Source organism: Ranitomeya variabilis, chromosome 2 (assembly GCF_051348905.1).
Source record: "Ranitomeya variabilis isolate aRanVar5 chromosome 2, aRanVar5.hap1, whole genome shotgun sequence".
Taxonomy (NCBI): Eukaryota; Metazoa; Chordata; class Amphibia; order Anura; family Dendrobatidae; genus Ranitomeya; species Ranitomeya variabilis.
In genome coordinates this window covers 945,085,462-945,108,228 of record NC_135233.1, presented here as the reverse complement: position 1 = coordinate 945,108,228, position 22,767 = coordinate 945,085,462, and the positions used below count along the sequence as shown (strand labels likewise).

The window sequence follows — 22,767 nt, the reverse complement described above, 5'->3', positions numbered from 1 at the left end:
CTCCAATAGGAAACTGCAGGTGAAAACTCGCAGCGGAAACCGCGATAAATCTGCAGTGAAAACAGCAGCGGTTTTGCACTGCGGATTTCTCAAAACCGCTGCGGAAAATTCCGCAATGGAATCCGCAGCGTGTGCACATGGCCTAATAGTCTTTTGGAGCTACCTGACACCTGCACTGAAAGCCCTGCTGGCAGCCTTAAGCTTTGTCATGAGATGGGCCGATGCTGGTTCAAGTACCGCTCAGTACATAGGGAGTGTTGGCTATAACTGTGCCCCTGGTATTGACTGAGAGCTGGCTTAGAAATATGGTTGAGAGGGGTAAAACTTTTCAAGATGGGTGGTGGCCATTTTGGATCCAACTTTATTTTTTCCAATGGGAAGACTGTCATGTGACACATCAAACTAATTGAGAGCTTCACAAGAAACAATGGTGTGCTTGGTTTCAATGTAACTTTATTCTTTCATGAGTTATTTACAATTTTATGACCACTTATGTGTTCAAAGTGCTGCCCATTGTGTTGGATTGTCAATGCAACCCTCTTCTCCCACTTTTGACATACTGATTGCAACACAGCAGAAGAAATGCTAGCACAGGCTTCCATTATCTGTTTCTGATGCTGGGGTCACCTGAAGGCAATTGTCTATGTTATGAAAATATGAGATGTACAGCATCTGAAACAATGGTACTGGAAGCCTGTGCTAGCATTTCTTCTGCGGTATTGCTATCAGTGTGTCAAGAGCGGGAGAAGAGGGTTTCATTGACAACCCAACATAATGGGCAGCACTTTGAACACATTTTATAAGTGGTCATAAACTTGTAAATAACTCATGAAAGAATAAAGTTACGTTAAAACCAAGCACATGATTTTATTTTTATTTTTTCTTGCAAAATTGTCACATGACCCTCTTCCCATTGAAAAAAAGTTGGATCCAAAATGGCCAAATTCAAAATGGCCTCCATGGTCACCACTAGGGTTGAGCGACTTTTCCTTTTTCAGGATCGAGTCGGGTTTCGCGAAACCCGACTTTGTCAAAAGTCGGGTCGGGTGAAATCGGCCGATCATTGCGAAAAGCCGGGGGCCGACTGAAACACGAAACCCAATGCAAGTCAATGGGGAATAAAAGTTGGCAGTGAGTGGAGGACAGGAAAACACCTACAGAGCCCATTTTAATGTCAAAAACATCAATTATTGTTACTTAAGCTTGACAATCTTAATTAACCTTATAATAATAGTTAGGTATTGAAAATTTGGGGTCATTTGGTTAAATTTGGGGGGGGTGAAGGGCTGGCTCAACTTTTTCTTGGGCCCAGGAAATGTGGAATACGTCACGGCGGTGGAGCAGGGAGAGCTAAGTATTTCAACTTTGCAAGTGCTGTAATCCTGAGCAAGCAGGGGGGCACACTCGTTCGCATTGCCACTGGCACAGGGCCCCTCAAAGTACGGCGTTGTGATTGACGGCGGGGGCGCCTCCCACCGGCAGAGACACTTTTGCGTACTATGAGGGGCCCTGTGCCAGTGACGTCGCCAGTGAGTATGCCCCCCGCCTGTTGAAGGAACCTGCACTTTCATCTGCACCTTCCTCTTTGTCCCCATGTAAGGTGGTATAGTATGCGGGAAGGGGAACCTGAGTTTCAGCAGGGTCAGATTCAGGCTGTGTAGAGTGCAAGGGGAATGTAGTGGTCTGTGTCAGTGTACCAGCAGACTCATCTAGCAGTGGCTGGGCAATGGGCAGGAATGAGGAGGAAACACAGATATAGGCCATATAGGCCCAAAGAATAAAGTGGGCTAAATGCAGTTCAAAATTGGTAACAGGACTAAACTGGCGACATTGCTTTGTTCAGTGGAGGAAAACTGTAATGAGTGGCAGACACAGTAAGTAGGCCCAAGTAATAAAGTGGGCCAAATGCAGTTCAAAATTGGTAACAAGAGTAAACAGGCAGCACTGCTTTGTTCAGTGGAGGAGAACAACAAGCAGCGGCAGACACCGTTAGTAGGCCCAACCAAACAAGTAGGCCAAATGCAATTTAATGTTCGAAACAGGCATAAACTGGCGGCTCAGCTTTTTTCAGTGGAGGAGAAAAGCAAGGAGCGGCAGACACCGTTAGTAGGCCCAAATAATAAAGACAGCGGTAGTATGCGCAAAGTATTAAATGGAGTCCAGGGCCCCTGTATATTTTAACTATCATCTATCATTTCAAATAATTCGTATTGGCAGTGCCATTTCAGGTTTTACCCGCACAGACTACACAGTGGTGGAGCTGGGAGAGGTAGTATTGCAAGTGGTAGAGCACAGTTCAATCTGGGGGGGGGAACACTCTCTCGTGGGCGGCGGTACTGGCACAGGGCCCCTCATATAACGACGGTGTAATATGAGTTGTAATTCAGTGTCTCCCCCAAAAAATGAGGAAGTCTGGTGGAAGAGGCCGTGGGCGGTGGTTGCCAGCTGGTACTGATGCTGCTGGTGGTGCTGCATCTCGTGGTAGTGGCAAAAGCACAGTAGCACCTAAGGCTGTAGGTGTTCAGCCTGCGTCGTCGTCTGGCTACACAAGGCCTCGAAGGCTCCCTTACCTGGGAGTAGGAAAACCCCTTTTAAAGCCGGAGAAGCAGGAAAAAGTGTTGTCTTTCCTTGCTGACTCACCCTCTAGCTCTTTCGCCTCCTCTTCCCAAAGTTCTAAATGTAAGAGCAGCCAGTCGTCAGTGGATGCTCCCGGTCAGGAAAAAGACGTTTCCTTGTGTCCTTCTCCCAAACCTTAAGTGAAGGATGCAGCAGGCGACACTACAGGTTACTCCATGGAGCTCTGTACACATACCGTGCCTGGGTTAGAAAGGGAAATTGTACACTGCCAATTACAAGAAGAATCGGACATGGAGTGCACTGATGCACAGCCACAGCTAGATTGTGATGCTGTTCCATTGACTGTGATCACTACATTGCCCTCGCAGTTTACTGAGCCAGAATGTGACCCTGGTGAGACTACGGTGCCCTGTCCCGAATGCTATAGCACCTTACACGGTGACACTGAGGAAGGTGCACATGACATTGAGGAGGAGGTGATAGATGACCCAGTTGTTGACCCAGATTGGCAGCCACTGGGGGAAGAGGATGCCACTAGCTCAGAAGCGGAGGAGGATGATCCGCATCAGCCATCTACATTGCAACAGCTGTCATCTGGCAGGCCCATATTAGGCCAAAAATGTTTGCGAAAAACAAGAACAGTTTTAGGAGAGCGTGACCATTCGGTGAAAGTAGCACAGCGCACAATGCCTGAAAAGGTTTTCGATAGCAGGAAGAGTGTAGTGTAGCAGTTTTTTAGCCAAGATCAGAATGATCCGTCAAAAGTTATCTGTAAGAAATGCTCCAAGACCTTTAGCAGAGAGAAGAATCTTCAAAATTTAAATACAACGTGCATGCTTAGACATTTAAACAGCATGCACTTGCAAGCCTGGACTAACTACGAAACGTCCCGTACCGTTGGTGCTCCTGCTCAGAGTGAAGGTAGTCAGCAATGCTACATTGCTTCCCTCACTGTAAGCCCACCGGTTAGGACACCACCAGCAGCAAATGTGGAGGTATCGTCGTTAGGCCAAAGCAGTCAGGGAATCACAAGGTTATTGGTAGGAAAGACTCTGTTGGCCAACAACAAGAATACCATAACAAACTCTCTCTCAATCCGCCATGTCCACCACCACCACCACCGCTAGTTCCACCATATGCAGTTCTCCAGTCCAGCTCACCCTACAAGAGACTCTCGTTAGGAAAAGAAAGTACTCATCCTCTCATCCGCGTAAACAGGATTTGAATGCCCACATTGCTATACTAATCTCATTACAGATGATGCCCTACCGTTTGGTTGAAAGCGAAGCTTTCAAAGACCTGATGGCCCATGCAGTTCCACGCTATGACCTACCCAGTTGCCACTTCTTTGCGAGAAAAGCCATCCCAGCCCTCCACCAGCATGTCAAAGACCGCATTGTCCATGCCTTGAGGCAATCAGTCAGTGAAAAGGTGCACCTCACAACAGATGCATGGACCAGTAGGCATGGCCGGGGACATTACGTGTCCATCAAGGTGCACTGGGTTAATGTGTAGGATGCAGGGTCCACAGGGGGCAGCCATAGTCCGACAGTTCAGCCTATCCCACAGTCCCAGGAAAAAGTTGGCATATGGTATACACTCCTCCTCCTCCTCCAGAAGCGAAAGCTCGTGCACAGAGCGCAGTCGCCCTACCACTCCATCCGCAGCTGCCAGTGTTGCACAAGGGGTGTCCCATTATCGAACAGCTAGTGGTAAGTGTCAGCAGGCTGTGTTTCAAATGAAGTGTTTGGGCGACAACAGACACACCACAGAAATACTGGTGGAGTACTTGTAGCAACAAACTCAGTCATGGCTAGGCAGTGTACATCTTGAGGCAGGCAAGGTATTCAGTGATAACGGAAGGAATTTTATGGCTGCCATAGCCCTTCCAGAACTGAAACACATACCTTGCCTGGCTCACACCTTTAACCTGGTGGTGCAGGGCTTCCTCAAAAATTATCCAAAGTTACCAGCCCTGCTCCTGAAGGTGCGAAGACTTTGCTCGCACATCCGCCGGATGCCCATGCACTCCAGCCAAATGCTGAACCATCAGCGATCGCTGAATCTTCCCCAGCACCGCCTAATAATCGACGTTGCAACAAGGTGGAACTCCAAACTGCACATGATTCAGAGGCTGTGCGAACAGAGGCGTGCTGTTATAAATTTGTGGGAGGATACACGGGCAGGCACTTGGATGGCAGACATGGAGTTGTCTGGTGTGCAGTGGTCGACACCTTCATAAGCATTAACATCCCACTTATGCGCCTGCTGATGCAAAGTTTGACGCACATTAAGGAGCAGGCGTCTGCAGCCGAGGAGGAGGGAAGCCTTGATGACAGTCAGCCATTGTCTGCCCAGGGAACTGTCCAGGACGACACACACCTAAATAGCAAAGCCCTCTTGACCAGTAGGGGGCGTACCTCTAGGTCAACACGCAAAAAAAACCTATCAAAATACACGCTGGGTGGTAGAGCAGTGACAAATGTCACGGACTAACTAGTAAATAAATGAATGATTAAATAATCAATCAAAATTCCACACCAGAGTATTAGAGGTATCAAAAAAAGTACAAATTTATTGACGTATTCATATTATACAAAGTATACAAAGGGACAAGCAGGCGATGGATAAAAAGTGACAGCCAAAAAGAATCAGTATCATAAGATGGAAATGAGGTACTGATAGAAACACATAGGGAAATCCATGAACCCCCCCTGTTGCAGCTACAGGCCGGCAGATGCTACAAAATATCACAAAGTGGGTAACAGTATGTCCTAGCATAAGGTCTAACAGTTTCATAGGGAGAATTTTACCCCAATGTTAGCCAGAGCTTCCAGTGGGAAGTTCTGGTGTGAGTAATGATCAGGAGCATAATACAGCTACCTAAGCAGCCCAAGTGTCTATCAAATATATATCACCGAGAGGTACTCGTTGTTGTTATATAATTACCTTGAGACATGCTGAGGAAGTAGCAAGATGCTGCGAGGCTGCAGACAGGGGAAGTGGGCCTCGACGCGCGTTTCGCCGTCGGTGGCTTCGTCAGGAGGCGTGGTTTGTGCTAGGGAACGAATGGGGCATAAATAGGGCTTGGGGGGGCTCATTAGGCCAATCGGCGCAAACTGCCGCATGATGGGAACACTCGCGGCCAGCGGACGCCGCCGCGCCCGAGGTTACATGGGCGAGAGGACCGACTTCATCTCCGCCCATCACCACGGCAACGCGGCCGGCGCCCAGCCCGGCCGCGAGTGACACAGCGCATGCGCGCGGTGCGCACAGACCTGAGCGGATACGAGGGACAGAGCTACAGTAAGTATGAAAAAAATGGCAGTAAGAATATATACGCTTGGGGTCTAAAGTAGGTAAATGCTATTCAAGGGAATATATTAATATCTGTAGGAACAACAGGTACAGATGTATAAAATAATATCGGCAAAAGCAGAAGAGCCATATTAGTCCCTCAATCGTGATTAAACATATTCGCGCAGCTATATGCTCACAAATAAATAGCCTATAATCACAAAAAACAGACATAACATTTATATAGTTAATTAAGTATATATAAATATAGATATATTATAGATGCTAACACTCCTTGAACAGAAATACCATGAATAGTTATATAAATGTATATATTAATAAATACAATAATGGTAGATGGTACATATAGCCATAAAGCAGTATAAAGGAGGCCACAAGTGTATTGTTGTCCCGATTGATGTCTTCTAATATTAGTAGGCCTTCGCAAGTCCCCCACAGTGGAAGAAAGGGTAGGATGACAACTAGATAAGGACATAAAAACAAAACAATAAGAACAGTGAAAAACAATTATATAGAAGCGACTAAAATTAACCCCATTGTGTCAAGTTAAAATAATGGATTTTATAGGAAAGACTTGAAACTAATAGCCTCGTTGAGGCCTAACGGTGAGAGAGTGTCTAATGTGACCATCCAGCGTGTTTCTTTTTGAAGGAGCTTACGTTTAATATTTCCACCTCGGATGCCCATGTAGACATGATCGATTCCGCAGAATTGCAGGCCCTTAGGATTGCTGTTGTGGTCCTCATAGAAATGCTTAGGGATAGATTTTAATAAATGGGGCTCAATACAATTGGCCGAATTTCTAATGTCTCTGATGTGTTCTTGAACACGGACTTTTAAAGTTCTAGTTGTCATGCCGATGTAGATGCGTTTACACGGACATTGGGCATAGTATACAATTGCCTCCGTGTCACACGTGATATGGTGCACGATTTTGTATGTTTTATCCCCATTGGAATTCGTAAATTCCTTTTTCCTTGGAACATATTTACATGCAGAACATTTTCCACAAGGGTAACTCCCCCATGGAGGGCCCTTCTGGCGAATGCCGAAAGGATTACTTTTCGGGGGGACATAGTGACTATTACAAAGTATGTCTCCCAATGTACGAGATCTACGCCAAGTGATGAGTGGATATGGGGATAATTGTTTTGACAGATCTCTGTCTGCCAGTAGGACCGGCCAGTGCTTTCTGAATATGTGGTTAATCTCAGACCAGTTTGAATTAAACTCTGTAATGAATCGTGGGGTTAAGTTGGTGCTGGCCGTAGAGCTCCTGGTCGATCCGGCTAGGAGAGAGGGTCTGTCAGAATATAATGCTCGTGAGTAACCCCTATGGACATCCGCATATCTGTAGCCTCTATCTCTAAACCGACGCGTCAAATCTCTCGCTTGTTTGTGAAAGGCACCATCATTAGAGCAGATTCGACGTGCTCGTAAAAATTGTCCCACCGGTATCGAGCTTTTTAGTCTGGGTGGGTGGGACGATGTAAAATGTAATAATGCATTGGTGGCCGTGCTCTTGCGGAAGACATCGGTTACAAGTGTACCGTCAGGTGACCTGGAGATAGCCAGGTCCAAGAAATCAATGGAATCCTGGCTATACCTCCAGGTCAATCTAATGTTCAGCGTATTCATATTAAGGTGGTTCAAAAAAGTGTCAAGTTGCGACGTGGAGCCCTGCCAGATAAACAAAATGTCGTCGATATAGCGTAGCCACGAGATGACGAAATCAAAAACTGTCCAGGACGAATTGGCAGATGAATAGGATGAGGAGGAGGATGATGGGGATGAATATGTATGGGAGGAGGATGATTCTGAGGTGGCAATAGAAACTGGTGGCATTGCAAGGTCTGCTACAGGTTTATTGAGGGACCCTTGTGATGTTAATTTGCAAGAAAGTGGGCCTCAACCCAGCAGAAAGTTAATTCACACCTGGAACATTGGCCCACATCGCTGAGTATGCCTTGCATATCCTAAAAAGGGACCCCCGCATTTTTAAAATGATGACCGATGACGACAACCGGTTGGCCTGCCTCCGGGATACAAGATATAAAGGAAAACTGCAAAATATCATGCCACATGAGAACCTAGGTCAAATATTGGCTACCAAACAAGCAACTCTTGTAGACTGTTTGGTTCAGGCATTCCCAGCACACAGCGCTGGTGATGGTTCTCACACGAGCTGCAGAGGGCAACATGGCAGAGGTGCTAGAGGTGCAGAAATCCGAAGTGGCGTTGGACAGAGGGGTTTTACGACAAGGTTGTGGAATGATTTCGCAATGACCACTGACACGACAGGGACAGCTGCATCGATTCAAAGTGACAGGAGACAGCATTTGTCCAGTATGGTTACAAACTACTTTTCCGCCCTTATCGAAGTTCTCCCTCACCGGTCAATCCCCTTTGATTACCGGGCATCTAAACTAGACACCTGGCCTGAATTGCCAGAATATGGATTACAGAACCTCGATTGCCCTGCTGTCAGTGTGCTTTCAGAAAGAGTGTTCAGGGCTGCTGGTTCAATACTGACCGGAAAAAGGACACGTCTGCCTACCAAAAATGTTGGTTAGCTAACCTTTATTTAAATTAACCAATCATGGATTTCACATTCTTTTGCCCCACCTTCCCCTGCTGACACGTAACTTGCCTGAAAGATGACTTGCTTTTGGGGGGAGACACAGAACCCCAACTCTGGCCCTGTGGGATAACACAACACTATGAACGTGGAAGAAAGTGTCTGCCTGATATACGACACACTAGCGGTACAGCAGAATATACACTGTGTGAGAATTTGAATCTCCATTTTTTTGAGGGGAGACACTGAACCCTAACTCTGGCCCAGTGGTATAACTGTAAACTATGAATGTGGCAGAAAGTGGCTGCCTGATATATACGACACACTAGCAGTACAGCAGAATATACACTGTGTGCAAATTTTATTCTCCCCTTTTTTTTGGGGGGGGAGACACAGAACCACAACTCGGGCCCAATGGTATAACAGTAAACTATGAACGTGGCAGAAAGTAGCTGCCTGATATATACGACACACTAGCAGTACAGCAGAATATACACTGTGTGCAAATTTTATTCTCCCTTTTTTTTTTTTTGGGGGGGGGGGAGACACAGAACCACAACTTTTGGCCCAGTGGTATAACAGTAAACTATGAACGTGTCAGAAAGTGGCTGGAATTATTATTTCCAAAAAAAAAAAAAAAATAACAAGCTCCCGACAATGAGCTCAGGACAAGTATGGCAGCAATAAAAAGGACTGCTGAACACAAAAATGTGGATACATAAACAAGATAGGTAACTGTGCGGAAAGGAGCAACAGGAATTTTGCTTTTAAAAAAGCAGTTGGTTTGCACAGCACCGTGCACACAGCTATGCGCTGCTACACTAAAATACGTCCTCCACTGTCCCTGCACAAAAAGGTGGTGTGGGATAGTGAAAATTGCTCCAGCACAAGCGGTTTGGGGGTTAATATTGCCTCCCTAGCTCTGTCCCTGCTTCTGACGAAGCTGCAGCAACCTCTCCCTATGCTCAGATCGGCAGAAGTAAGATGGCGGTCGGCGTGCACGCCCCTTTATAGCCCCTGTGACGCTGCAGACAGCAAGCCAATCACTGCCATGCCCTTGTCTAAGATGGTGGGGACCAGGACCTATGTCATCACGCTGCCCACACTCTGCGTCCTCATTCATTGGCTGAAAAACGGCGGTAACAGCGTCATATGAAACGTGACTTTGGCGCTCTGATCGTGTACCGCATGGCCGATCGCACACTAGGATCGGTTCGGGTTTCATGAAACCCGACTTTGCCTAAAAGTCGCCAATTTATGAAAATGACCGATCCGTTTCGCTCAACCCTAGTCACCACCACCCATCTTGAAAAGTTTTCCCCCTCCTATATACTAATGTGCCACAAACGGGAATGGTTGGTGATATCAACTTCCTATTTTATTTAGGTGTATCCATATAAATGGCCCACCCTGTACTTCAAGATAGTTGCAAAATTTCTTTGCAAAATTTCTGATTTTTTTTTTTCACGATTTTCAGACTTTTAATTCAGTTAATAAATAACATTTCCCACATGTCTAATTTACATCAGGACCATTTTTGAAGCAAAATTTATTGTTATAATGGTAACAGTTGACCAGCGATTTTCTCCTTTTTCCATTACGTCCCTGCAGACAGCACCATGGAGGTCGTCCTTCCTTGACCTATAGCAGGACAGAATCAGAGGTTAAACGGCCCATCCCACCTCCACCCTCCAGTGTTTTGTTTTTTTTTTCCCTGTCCCTACAGGGATGGTTGTGAGTTGCTCCTCGAGCGAAGGTAGCCTGTGGACGTCTATGATCTTCTCTCTTCTCCCCCCTCTGCCTTCCCTTACCCCAGTCAGATGGACCGTTGCAGACTCCTCTTTGAGAGGTTCCTCAGCCAACAGCTAGCCTGTGCAATGGGCTCAGGGGGATCATGCAGCATGTCAAATCCTTCATTCCCCCTGTAAAGCAGCTCAGGGTGGAAACTCCCCGGTGGGGAGTTCCTCAGCCCCAGAGACCAGTGGAGTGGACTGGCTCCTGGGTAGAGCCGCTTCCTCCCAATGGGGGGACTCTCGGCTTGGACGCCGGCCAGAAAAACACCGCTACTTCTGGAAGTCACGTGATGAAGGCTGTTGCGCTTCCGGTGATGTCAGAGCATGGCGCCAGAACATAAGATCGGCGTGTGGAACACAGAAGGGGGCATAGGAGAGGAAAACATGGGCAGTCATGTAGTATTCCAGACAGGACGCTGCTTCCTTCCACGGTAGGCTCTCGGCGTTACCAGCTCCCCCTGTTTTCTAGCAGGTATGGAGCCAGCACATGTGAGTGCATGGTGGAATGTTGCGTTGATGGCCTAGGCCTCTGGGCTGACTCTAGTCTCATGCCTTTGTGCCAAAACTGTACCTGGAACCCATGTGCAGAGGTATGTTTCCACATATATGCAGCTAGGCCTTGGACCTCTACGCCATGGTAGGGCCTATGTTGTGAACTCTGTTTTCGGGCCCCCTCTTGTGGTCACAGGTGGTATTGTGTGAGTTTTGTTTTTGGGCTCCCCCTGGTGGCTTTGTTTGTTATCCTGCGGGTCTTGGCTGGATCAGCTGCCTCGTTATTCTCTAGGGAGGTTCCTATTTAGCTCTGCTACACCTTCACTTGTTGACGGCTGTCGATGTATTCAGTGCTATTCTGATTACTCCTGACTATCTTTGTTTTCAGTCTCTTCATAAGAAGCTAAGTTTCTGTTTGATTATTTTTTGCTCATCAGTCTGCAATATGATTTCTGTGCATGATGAGTTTAGTCCAGCTTGCTAATATGTGATTTCTTTCTGCTGGTAAGCTCTGGGGTACGGAGTTGCTTCCCCCGCACCGTTAGTTGGTGCGGGGGCTCGAGCAATCTCTGCGTGGATATTTTGTATAGGGTTTTCTATTGACCGCACAGCTCCCTTCCTATTTTCTGCTATCTAGTGTTAGCGGGCCTCATTTGCTAAGTCTATTTCATCTCTGCGTTTGTGCCTTCCCCTTAACTCACCGTTAATATTTGTGGGGGCTTTTCTATATCTTTGGGGTCATTTCTCTGAGGCAAGTGAGGACTTTACTTTCCCTCTAGGAATAGTCAGTTTCTCAAGCCGTGAAGAGACGTCTAGGATTTCCAGGTAACCTTTAGTTGTGTGCGGATAGGATCAGGTTGCGGTCAATCTAGTTACCACTTCCCCAGAGCTAGTCGTCTGTTTAGTTACTTAGCTAGTCAGATTTGCGATCCTTGCCACTAGGATCATAACAGGCCTATATGCATCATATTGCTTCATAGTTCCTATATGCATCATAGCGCTTCATAGTGACTTCATGCATCATATTGCTTCATAGTTCCTATATGCATCATATTGCATCATATTGAATCATATTGCTTAATGGTGCCTTTGAGCATTATAGTGCTTTATAGTTCCTATATGCTTTACATGGAAGCACAAAGGCACTATGAAGCTTATTGCATTATAGTGCTTCATAGTTCCTATATGCTTCTTATTTAATCATAGTGCTTCGGTTCCCTGTGCCTCATGGGGTATCATTAGTGTCGGGCTTGGTGCCTTCGCCTCTGGCTGTGGGCCACTGGGTTAGACCACCAGACTGGTGCCTTGTTGTGTGGCCGTACACTGTATCCTCTGCCTACAACTTCACATTTTTGTCTTGGGCCTCAGCTCTGGTTAGTCCTTGTGTTTTTGGACCCAGATCCAACTTCTAGTACTGAATTCTTTGCAACAGGTCTTAGCCAAGCAAACAGCTATGCTTGAATTAGCTTAGTAAATTAGTATTTCTTCTGTTTGGGACAGATCTCTCAGGTGAGCTTCTACCTTGAGTGCTAAAGGCAAGTCTTTCATAATTAGCTTTAAAAGATGACATGCGTCTTTTTGGTACATCCTATAAAAGGACATACTACTGTCCTGGGAAGGGAAAATCCTATGGGGTGTAAGGAATCCTTCCACCTCGGAATGCTCTGCCCCAAGATATTAAAACCATCCACAATTTGCATAGTTTTAGGCGCTCCCTCAAAGCACATTTGTTCAGAGTGGCCGATCACATTCCCTAATCAGTCATTTTATGTTTGTGTATGTGTGTGGCCCAGTCACTACTTCCATCTATCCCCCACACCCTGAAGATGGCTGGACCAACATTGTAAATACACACCTGTACTTTGTTTCTCCCCCCCACCTCATTGTCGATTGTAAACTCTCACGAGCAATGTTATTTCATCTTGCTTTAATTATTGTAACATTCTTACTTATGACTGTTGCTGTGTTTGAAACTGTTAAACCGTAAAGCGCTGTGGAATATGTTGATGCTATATAAAGATTATTATTCCTTCCCAACTCCACATTCAGCAATCAGACTAGTTGCCTTGATCAACATCCAGTAGACAGATTCTTGTCCCATAAAGGTACCGCCACACTCAGCGACGCTGCAGCGCTATAGACAACGACCCGATCTCTGCAGCGTCGCTGTTTAGGTCGCTGTAGAGATGTCAAACACAGCAGCTCTGGAACGATGCAGGAGCGATCCTGTGACGTAACGGTGACGTACTTATCGTTCTCACAGGTCGTTAGCTCCATGTTTAACATTGCTGGCATCGTTCCTTTTGCTGTCAAACACGACGATACACGCCGATCTGACGACCAAATAAAGTTCTGGACTTCTAGCTCCGACCAGCGATATCACAACGGGATCCAGATCGCTGCTGCGTGTCAAACACAACGAGATTGCTATCCAGGATGCTGCAACGTCACGGATCGTCATCGTTCTCGCTGCAAAGTCGCTTAGTGTGAAGGTACCTTAAGTCTGTTTCATTTACCAGGGACAGCATCACTGCCTCTTGTACCTTGTGGCGAATCAGCAGCACTGCATCATGTGGCAGAGGATCCCATTCTCGCGGCTCTTACAGCAGTCACGGTTCCTAAGATAAATGAAACTGTATCCAGTGCTCTTACAGTTAAGAACCCATAGTCTCACTGCCACACAGTAGATAATCTCCCTCTGTGATGGGAAGAAACCTTCTTTTTCTCTAGACAGAGTATGGTTACTGCCACCATGGCAGTCTGGGTGTATAAATATCCCTGAGAAGATTGCCTTTTTGTATGGTATGTTATGCATGTATGTCCCCCCACCACCTTCATTGATCCAGACTCCGTGTCTAACATCAGTAAAACGGTAGTGGTGGTCCACGTTTCTTTCAGCGCTTCCAATGAGAAGCCCGACATTGGTAATGGCAGGAGATATTACCTGCTAGATGGCATATTCCTTAGTTTCAATAGTATCCAACCCTTACTCGGGGTTTAGACATCTAAGCATTGGAATAGACGTGATCTCCTGGATGAGTAATGTGCATATATCCCAATGTTCTGCCAATATCCATGTACTAACTGTTATTGGTTTGATATTCCTGCAGTCCAGGGTCTGTCTTGCAGGTCTCCTTGTAGTATGGTAAGCTGGTCTGTAACCAAGTTTTAACCTAAGCCAGAAGGACCAATGAAGGAACAGTCCTGTGTTAAGCACATGCAGACGATTACTGGTCTGTACAGTCCTCATTGTGCGGTGGCTGTGACTATCACCATATTTTGCGCGGCAATAAGATTTTCTAAACCTATTCTTGGGCTGTGATGTTTAAGTATCTATTACAATAACTGTAATAACACACTGCGGTTCATTATTGGTATTGGAGTACAATGGGTGTATTTCACTCTTTCTGCTGCATATCTAGTTTTCCATGTTCATGCTGAAATTGGCCATTATAAATGTATCAGACACTCACTATGGTGATTTCCTTTGCGGAGCTCTTTAGATAGATAGAGAGATATCTCTATCTCTAATCTCTATCTCACACTCACATTTTTTTTGATCTTTCGGATCCTTTATATATCTAGTCTGGTTTTTGCCTGGGACTTTGGTTCATGGGCTTCTGTACCCACACTGAGAGTTTTTCTTTGGTATTCTCCATGGTGCTGTCCGGAGGGACGTAATGGAAAAAAGGAATTAGACCTACCGGTAATTCGGTTTCCAGGTAGTCCCTCAGGACAGCACCCTTATTTCCCTCCCTTATATTTCTCTTTGGGCTTGCATGGGATTAATCTTTCGGCAGATCGTTCATCCGTCGGTTCGCCATGGCTCGAGATTAAGAAGAAGCCGTTAAATGGTTTATTTCACACTTGTTTGTAAGGGCGCGTTTAGACCATTTCTTTCCATCCTTCTGTGGTACTTTGAAAAAACACTGGAGGGTGGAGGTGGGAGGGACCTTTTAACCTCTCTGTTATCCTGTCCCGCTATAGGTCAAGGAAGGATGACCTCCATGGTGCTGTCCTGTGGGACTACCTGGAAACCGAATTACCGGCAGATAGATAGATGATTGATTTTATTATTTTATTTTTTTTTAAGGTCCAGGTCTTATTTGAAGTAACTTTAAGGGTATATGTGAGAAAATATCTAAGTGACATTGGATCGCCCCCATGGGGCCGTGAAGTACTCAGTACCGGGTCCTACAGTTCACAGGGGGATGTCACGGTGGCTGACCTGGTCCGTGGCCCTGGGACATCCGTGTAAAAGGGAAAGGTCTTTAAAGGGATTAAGTTTGTGTTCGTGACGCCACCTGTGGTATTCAGTCAGGGTGACTGACGCTGCTTTAAGGGGTCCTCTGGGGTGATGTTATGGCAGCTAGATGGTATACCTTACCACAGGTGAAGTATGTCCCCAGGGCTTCCCGGTATGTAGATGGTGGATGGTGAGAGGCGCACAGAAGAACGAGGACACAAGCTTGCAGTCTCTTTACCTTTACTGAAGACTTCAGCATCCACAGTCCAGAGCACCAGATCAAAGGGAAGGCAGTCCGGCCAGTTTGGAAGAAAGTCCAGAGTCCCCTTGTCCAGGTGGAAATCGGTAGCCTTCCCTTGCGCTGCAGTGGTGTAGTTCCTTACTGCCTAAGGCTTCACATAAGGTCCTCACAGATGTAATGTCTCTCTCTGTCCCCCGTATAGGATAGGACAAACCCATATGACTGGTGGCTTGAGGCTGTTTATAGGGACTCTAGCACACCCTGGCCTCCAAAGGTTGCCACCGTGCCTCCTGGGTGTAGGGTGGACAGGTAACTTGCAATTGGCTGTCCTGCCGGTCTCTGGAGCAAAGCATAAAGGTCCTTACTCCCTCGGTGTTCCGGCTACTGGGATTCTGCGCCTCAGGAGGCAGCCTGTGTAGGGCTGGTCCCCTTCTGGTATCCTCTCCTTTGCTATGACTTCCTTCACGCTCACTGCAAAACAGTTCTGCCTTCGATGTCTCTTCCCAGGAGCTGCAGCTCTGAGGGCATACATGGCTCCATGTCATTTCTCCTTTGTTCACTGACAGGATCCCACCCCTGTCAAAAACCAACTAGCTGAGCTCAGCCAGCAACTGACTAACTTTCTCTACAGGTGACCAGTTGTAACTATGTGGGGAGTGACCTAATAAATAGCAGCAGAAGCTCCCCCTGGTGGTCTGGAGTGTGAAATGTGTTGCATTTTTGTGATACCTGGATGCAGTTATCCTTCTTTGCCTCCAAACGTAGCATCACTCTCCCCGAGAGTAAAGCAATACCACTGCAACGACCAGGACTCAGGGGCACCGCAACACCATTCTAAAAACTGCACCCCTCAAGGTGCTCAAAACACTCAAATTAAAGGGAACATGTCACCTGGTTGGCCAAAATGAGTTATGGCAACTGCTTTTCAGGGCTTATCTACAGCATTCTATAGGGGTGTAGAGAAGCCCCCAATCCAACTTGCAAAAGAAAAATACTTTTTATTATACTCACCTGGGGGCGGTCCGGTCCGATAGGTGTCGCTGGTTCTGGTCCGGCGCCTCCTATGGTCTTATGATGCCACTCTCCTGCTTGCTTCAGACTTCCTGTCATCACGCTCCTGTGCTGATGTGCTTATCTGCCCTATTGAGGGCAGAGAAAAATCCTGCAGTGCACAGGTGTCGGGCCTCTCTGACTTCTCCCTGCACCTGCGCACTGCAGTACTTTGCTCTGCCCTCAACAGGGCAGAGAAGTACACCTGTGCAGGAGCGTCGATGCTGGGGAGCCTGTGTGGATAACGCAGGGACTCCTCATACACCTGAAGCAAGCAAGAGGGCAGCATCGTAAGAAGATGGGAGGCACCGGACCAAGACCAGCGACACTTATTGGACCTGACTGCCCCCAGGTGAGTATAATAATGGGTATTTTTGTTCTTTTGCAGGTCGAATCGGGAACTTATCTACAGCATTATAGAATGCTGTGTATAAGTCCTGAAAGGCAGTGGCAGTAACTCGTATCGGCCAAACCTGGTGGCAGGTTCCCTTTAACCCTTCAGATGATTCACAGGAACTGAAGCAATATGGAAGAAATAAAATGAAGATATGTTTTGTTTGTTGTGCATAATGTTGTAGATAATGTAGCAAACACTTTTTTTTTTTCCCACAGGTTTTCGGTCAGTCTAGTCAATTCCTGGAAACTATAATTATGATATAGCAATTACTACCATTTTGTCACAGTAGACAATGAAGACCTATTAGGCCTATAAAGCCTGATAAAGATTCTGATTTACTAATTAACTTATGTATATTACAAAGAATAACTGATGTTCAGGACCACACACTTTAACTCGCCTATTGCTAGCCTTCAATTCAATGGCGTCAAATGACCACTTAACGAACTGAAGTTTTAATTTCTTATTCTAAATCAATAGTACACCTGAAAATAGTAAAACTAATATCTTTTTAGAGGAGACAAGGAGGTGAAAGGGGTTTTCTCTTGCAGTCTCAAGTCGCGGGTAAAATTATATTACAGAGATGGGAAATGACAATTGGTGCTGATAACGTTCTATTGAAAATGTCTGTCAAGAGAACTTGTACCAGAATTTGTCTGCTTCTAACTCCTCCCTCGCCTTATCCATAGAATTTTAGAAGCACCAACCGTCATCTCTCAGTAATCTGTCTTGACTAAATAACCTATTGGGCGGTACCACCAGCAGAACAACGTCTTACCACGCACTCACGCAGCCTCTTGCATGGTACCACCAACGGAACACCGTTGCGAACACGCCACCACCAGGATCAGCCGAATTATTCACTGACTATCACCATCTTTGTACAAGATGAGTGCATGCACAGTTTTAATGTGACCGCTGCTGTCTGAACAAAGATCGGCTAATCCCAGCGGCAGATGCGCAACGTGTCTACAGGCAGAAGAAGCCGGTCACATTAATCCCTTCACCCCGAAGCCTGTTTTCACCTGACAGGGCCAATTTTTACAACTCTGACCACTGTTACTTTATGAGGTCATAACTTTGAAACTCTTCAATGGATCCTGGTGATTCTGAGAATGTTTTCTCATGACATATTGTACTTTATGATAGCGGTAAAATTTTTTCGATATAACTTGCATTTATTTGTGAAAAAAGCAGAAATTTGGTGAAAATTGTGAAAATTTAGCAATTTTCAAATTTTTAGTTTTTATGCCCTTAAATTAGAGAGTAATATCACATAATATAGTTAATAAACAACATTTACCACATGTCTGCTTTACATCAGAACAATTTTGGAAATATAATTTTTTTGTTATTGAGTTATAAGGGTTAAAAGTTGACCAGAGATTTCTCATTTTTACAACAAAATTTGCAAAACCATTTTTTTTAGGGACCACCTCTCACTTGAAGTGACTTTGAGGGGTCTATATGACAGAAAATGCCTAAAAGTGACACCATTCTAAAAACTGCACCCCTCATGGTACTCAAAACCACATTAAAAAAGTTTATTAACCCTTCAGGTGCTTCACAGGAATTTTTGGAATCTTTTAAAAAAAAATTGAACATTTAACTTTTTTTCACAATTTTTACTTCAGATCCAATTTGTTTTATTTTACCAAGGATAACAGGAGAAATTGGACCACAAAAGTCATTGTACAATTTGTCCTGAGTATGCTGATACCCCATTTGTTGGGGTAAACCATTGTTTGGGCACATGGCAGAGCTCGGAAGGGAAGGGGCGCCATTTGACTTTTCAATGCAAAATTTGCTGGAATTGAGATTGGACACCATGTCACGTTTGGAGAGCTCCTGATGTGCCTAAACAGTGTAAACCGCCCACAAGTGACACCATTTTGGAAAGTAGACCCCCCTAAGGAACAAATCTAGCTGTGTGGTGAGCACTTTGAAGCTCCAAGTGCTTTACAGAAGTTTATAATGTAGAGCCGTAAAAAATAAAATCATATTTTCACAATAAATTATTTTCGCCCCAAATTTATTATTTCCCCAAGGGTAACAGGACAAATTGGACCCCAAAAGTTGTTGTGCAATTTGTCCTGAGTACGCTGATACTCCATATATGGGGGTAAACCACTGTTTGAGCGCATGGTAGAGCTTGGACGGGAAGGAGCACCATTTGACGTTTCAATGCAAAATTTGCTGGAATAGAGATTGGACACCATGTCGCGTTTGGAGAGCCCCTGATGTGCCTAAACAGTGGAAAGCCTCCACAAGTGACCCCATTTTGGAAAGAAGACCCCCTAAGGAACTTATCTAGATGTGTAGTGAGCACTTTTAACCCCAAATTGTTTCACTAAAGTTTAGAATGTAGAGCCGTGAATTTAAAAATAATTTTTTCTTTCCACAAAATGATCTTTTAGCCCGTGATTTGTTTTCCCCAAGGGTAGCAGGAGAAACTGGACCCAAAAAGTTCTTGTCAAATTTGTCCTGAGTACGCGGATACCCCATATGTGGGGGTAAACCTCTGTTTGGGCGCATGGGAGAGCTTGGAAGGGAAGGAGCACTGTTTTTTTCTTTTTCAATGCAGAATTGGCTGGAATTGAGATCAAACGCCATGTCGCGTTTGGGGAACCCCTGATGTGCCTAAACAGTGGAAACCCCCCAATTCTAACTGAAACCCTAACCCAAACACACCCCTAACCCTAATCCCAACCATAACCCTAACCACACCCCCTAACCCTAATCCCAACCCTAACTTTAGCCCCAACCTTAACTTTAACCCCAACCCTAGCTCTAACCAGAAAATGGAAATAAATAATTTTTTAAAAAATTATTATTTTCCCTAACTAAGGGAGTGATGAAGGGGGATTTGATTTACTTTTATAGCATTTTTTGGCGGATTTTTGATTGGCAGCCGTCACACTAAAAGATGCGCTTTATTGCAAAAAATACTTTTTGCATCACCACATTTTGAGAGCTATAATTTATCCATATTTTGGCCCACAGTCATGTGAGGTCTTGTTTTTTGAGGGACGAGTTGACATTTTTACTGGTACCATCTTCGGGCACATGACATTTTTTTGATCGCTTTTTATTCCGATTTTTGGGAGGCAGAATGAACAAAAACCAGCAATTCTTGAATTTCCTTTGGGAGGGGGCGTTTATACCGTTCCACGTGTGGTAAAATTGATAAAGCAGCTTTATTCTTCAGGTCAGTACGATTACAGCAATACCTCATTTATATCATTTTTTTAATGTTTTGGTGCTTTTACACAATAAAATCTTTTATATAAAAAATTGTTTTTGCATCGCTTTATTCTGAGAGCTATAACTTTTTTATTTTTCTGCTGATGATGCTGTATGGCAGTTTTTTTTTTTTTTTGCGGGACAAGATTACGTTTTCAGCAGCACCCTGTTTATTTACATCTGTCTTTCTGATCGCGTGTTATTCCACTTTTTGTTCGCCGGTATGATAATAAAGCGTTGTTGTTTTGCCTCTTTTTTTTTTTTTTTGCGGTGTTCACAGAAGGGGTTAACTAGTGGGATAGTTTTATAGAGCGGGTCGTTACGGACACGGCAATACCAAATATGTACTTTTATTTATTTTTTTATTATTTACATAAATGGATTTATTGGGAATCTTTTTTTTTTTTTTTTTTTTTTTCTTTATTTGGGGAGGTTTTTTTTTACTTTCTAACATTGTCCCAGAGTGGGACATCACTATATTAGATCAGATCGCTGATCTGACGCTGTGCATAGCACTGTGTCAGATCAGCGATCTGACATGCAGTGCAGGAGGCTTTCCAGTGCCTGCAGGTGCCGGCTAGCCACCTCACTTTATGACCCGGAAGGAGTCCCGTGGCCATCTTGGATCTAGGGACTCCTTCCAGAATACCAGAACAACGCGATCGTATCGCGTTGCTCCGGTGGGAGAGCGCAGGGAGCCCCCGTCCCTGCGCGATCCCCCCTCTATGCCTCTGTCACTACTGACAGCAACATCAGAGGGGTTAAATGCCTGCGATCAGTGCAAGCGCCAATCGTGGGCATTGCTGCGGGGTGTCGACTGACACCCGCACCCGATCACCGCGGCGCTCAGCGCGAGATCGTGGTGTTTGGTGTGCCGTACTAGTACTGCAGCTGGCACAATTGCAGTTGCCGTACTAGTATGGCACGAAGGGGTTAAAGGTGTTTTCCCACGAACGAAAGTTAATTTTAAAAATTTACTGTCTGACCGTGTATGGAGCATACCACATCTCCTGGGCAGGGGAGGAAGCAAAAGACAATACTGACATTCCAGCAGTGGATTCATTTTGTGAGGTAAAATATTTCTCGGACTGTTTTTTAAAAAATATTTTACCTCACAAAATGTATCCACTCCAGTAATGTCAGTATTGTCTTTGGTATGTTCGGTACAGTCAGACAAAACTTTTCAAATTAACTTTTGTTTGTGGGAAAACACCCTTTTAAAAAGCAAACATTAATGCCAACATGGCTCCTCATAACAAATACGCCAATGATCATAAAAGTAAAGCAGCAAAGGCACAACGTCTAAGACAATAAAGAGCAAATGAGACTCTTGAAGAGCAACAGCATTGCTGGGACAAAAACAATGCATATAAGCGTAGGTGTCAAGCACATGAGTCCCCTGATGCAAAAGTCATGATTATCTCAGGATGCCATTAGGCAACAACAGCGCCGCATGCCTGCCCCATCATGACATTACTTCCCTCCCGATGGGATAGTATTGGGCCTCCATCTATTGTGACATAAATGGCACCTATGGCATCTTAAAAGGAATCTGATGGCTGGTGCATGCTGCTTGATCCGCACGCTGCATGTATCAGACATTGGCAGGACAGCCAGGTATATTTGACTCTGAAATGCTGCTGTTTCAGGGAAAAAGCTACTTTAAAAGTTGCCGAGGACTAATGCCACACAGGTGACTAGTCACACAGGCAGGTCCCTGGTGGCTTCTCCCCATCAGCTCTTACTGAGGGAGCATTTTCTTCCTGTGTGCGTGTCCAGGAACAGACCTGTCATTGCCAGCAGGAGAGAAGTCAGACGCCGCAGCGTTTCGGAGACAAACATACCTGGCTTATTTTGTACTGACGGTGCCGAATACATGCTGCCCATGGGTCACACAGCAGGTATCAGCGTTCAGGTTTACTGTAAGGGTATGTTCCCACGATCCATATTAGGCAGTACTTTGGATGCAGCGGACATGTGCTGCGTCCAAAGCGCTGCCTGCTTCTGAACGCCGGTGATTCCGCATGTGTGCATTGAACTGTGCAGAATCACCGCACCTAATACATTGCACTGGTGATATTTATCTTGCAGAGGCTCGCGTCTCCACAAGATAGACATGCTGTGGTCTAGGAAGACGTGCTGCATGTTTGTCTCTGGAGGTGATCCACAGGCGTCTGTGTACGCATAGTGGACATGAGATTTCATGACATCCATCCACTGTGCTGTAACATCTGGCTGCTGCAGATTGGATGCTGCAGATGTATGCAGCGCTCAACCCGCAGCATTTATGGACCATGGGAAGATGCCCTACGCTGCTTACTTCGGCATTGGGAGGCGAACAGCATTGAAGACAGTCTACAGATACCTGACAGGACAGATGCATGAATGGCAGCTATTATGGATGTGTCTTGGTGGGTATGGTTTTGCACAAGATATCGGCACCTCTCAGTTCCCAATGTATTAATAAATGGTGCTGGAGAAACCCTTTAACCCAACTGTGTAACAATAACAACTGTACAAGTAACTAATTTTTCTGTATAACTTGTCATTTTATGCTAGTGTCAGCTTAACCCCCTCACGACATGCACCGTACTAGTACGGCACATGTCGTGTCTCCCCCTTTGATGTGGGCTCCGGCGCTGAGCCCACATCAGTCGTGACATTTCAGCTGTTTTGAACAGCTGACATGTGCGCGCAATAGCAGGAGGTGGAATCGCGATCCACCTGCCGCTATTAACTAGTTAAATGCCCCTGTCATGCTCTTACAGCAGCATTTAACTACCGCTTCTGGCCATCAGGCCGGAAATGCGTGCATCGCTGACCCCGTCTCAT

At 45.5% G+C, this 22,767-nt stretch overlaps 1 protein-coding gene across 1 annotated transcript in view; it reads left to right on the top strand.

The window, feature by feature from the left end:
* LOC143808261 (arylacetamide deacetylase-like) overlaps window positions 1-22,767 on the top strand; it is a 162,284-nt gene that overhangs the window by 120,234 nt on the left and 19,283 nt on the right. The gene's annotated exons all lie outside the window — the stretch shown is intronic.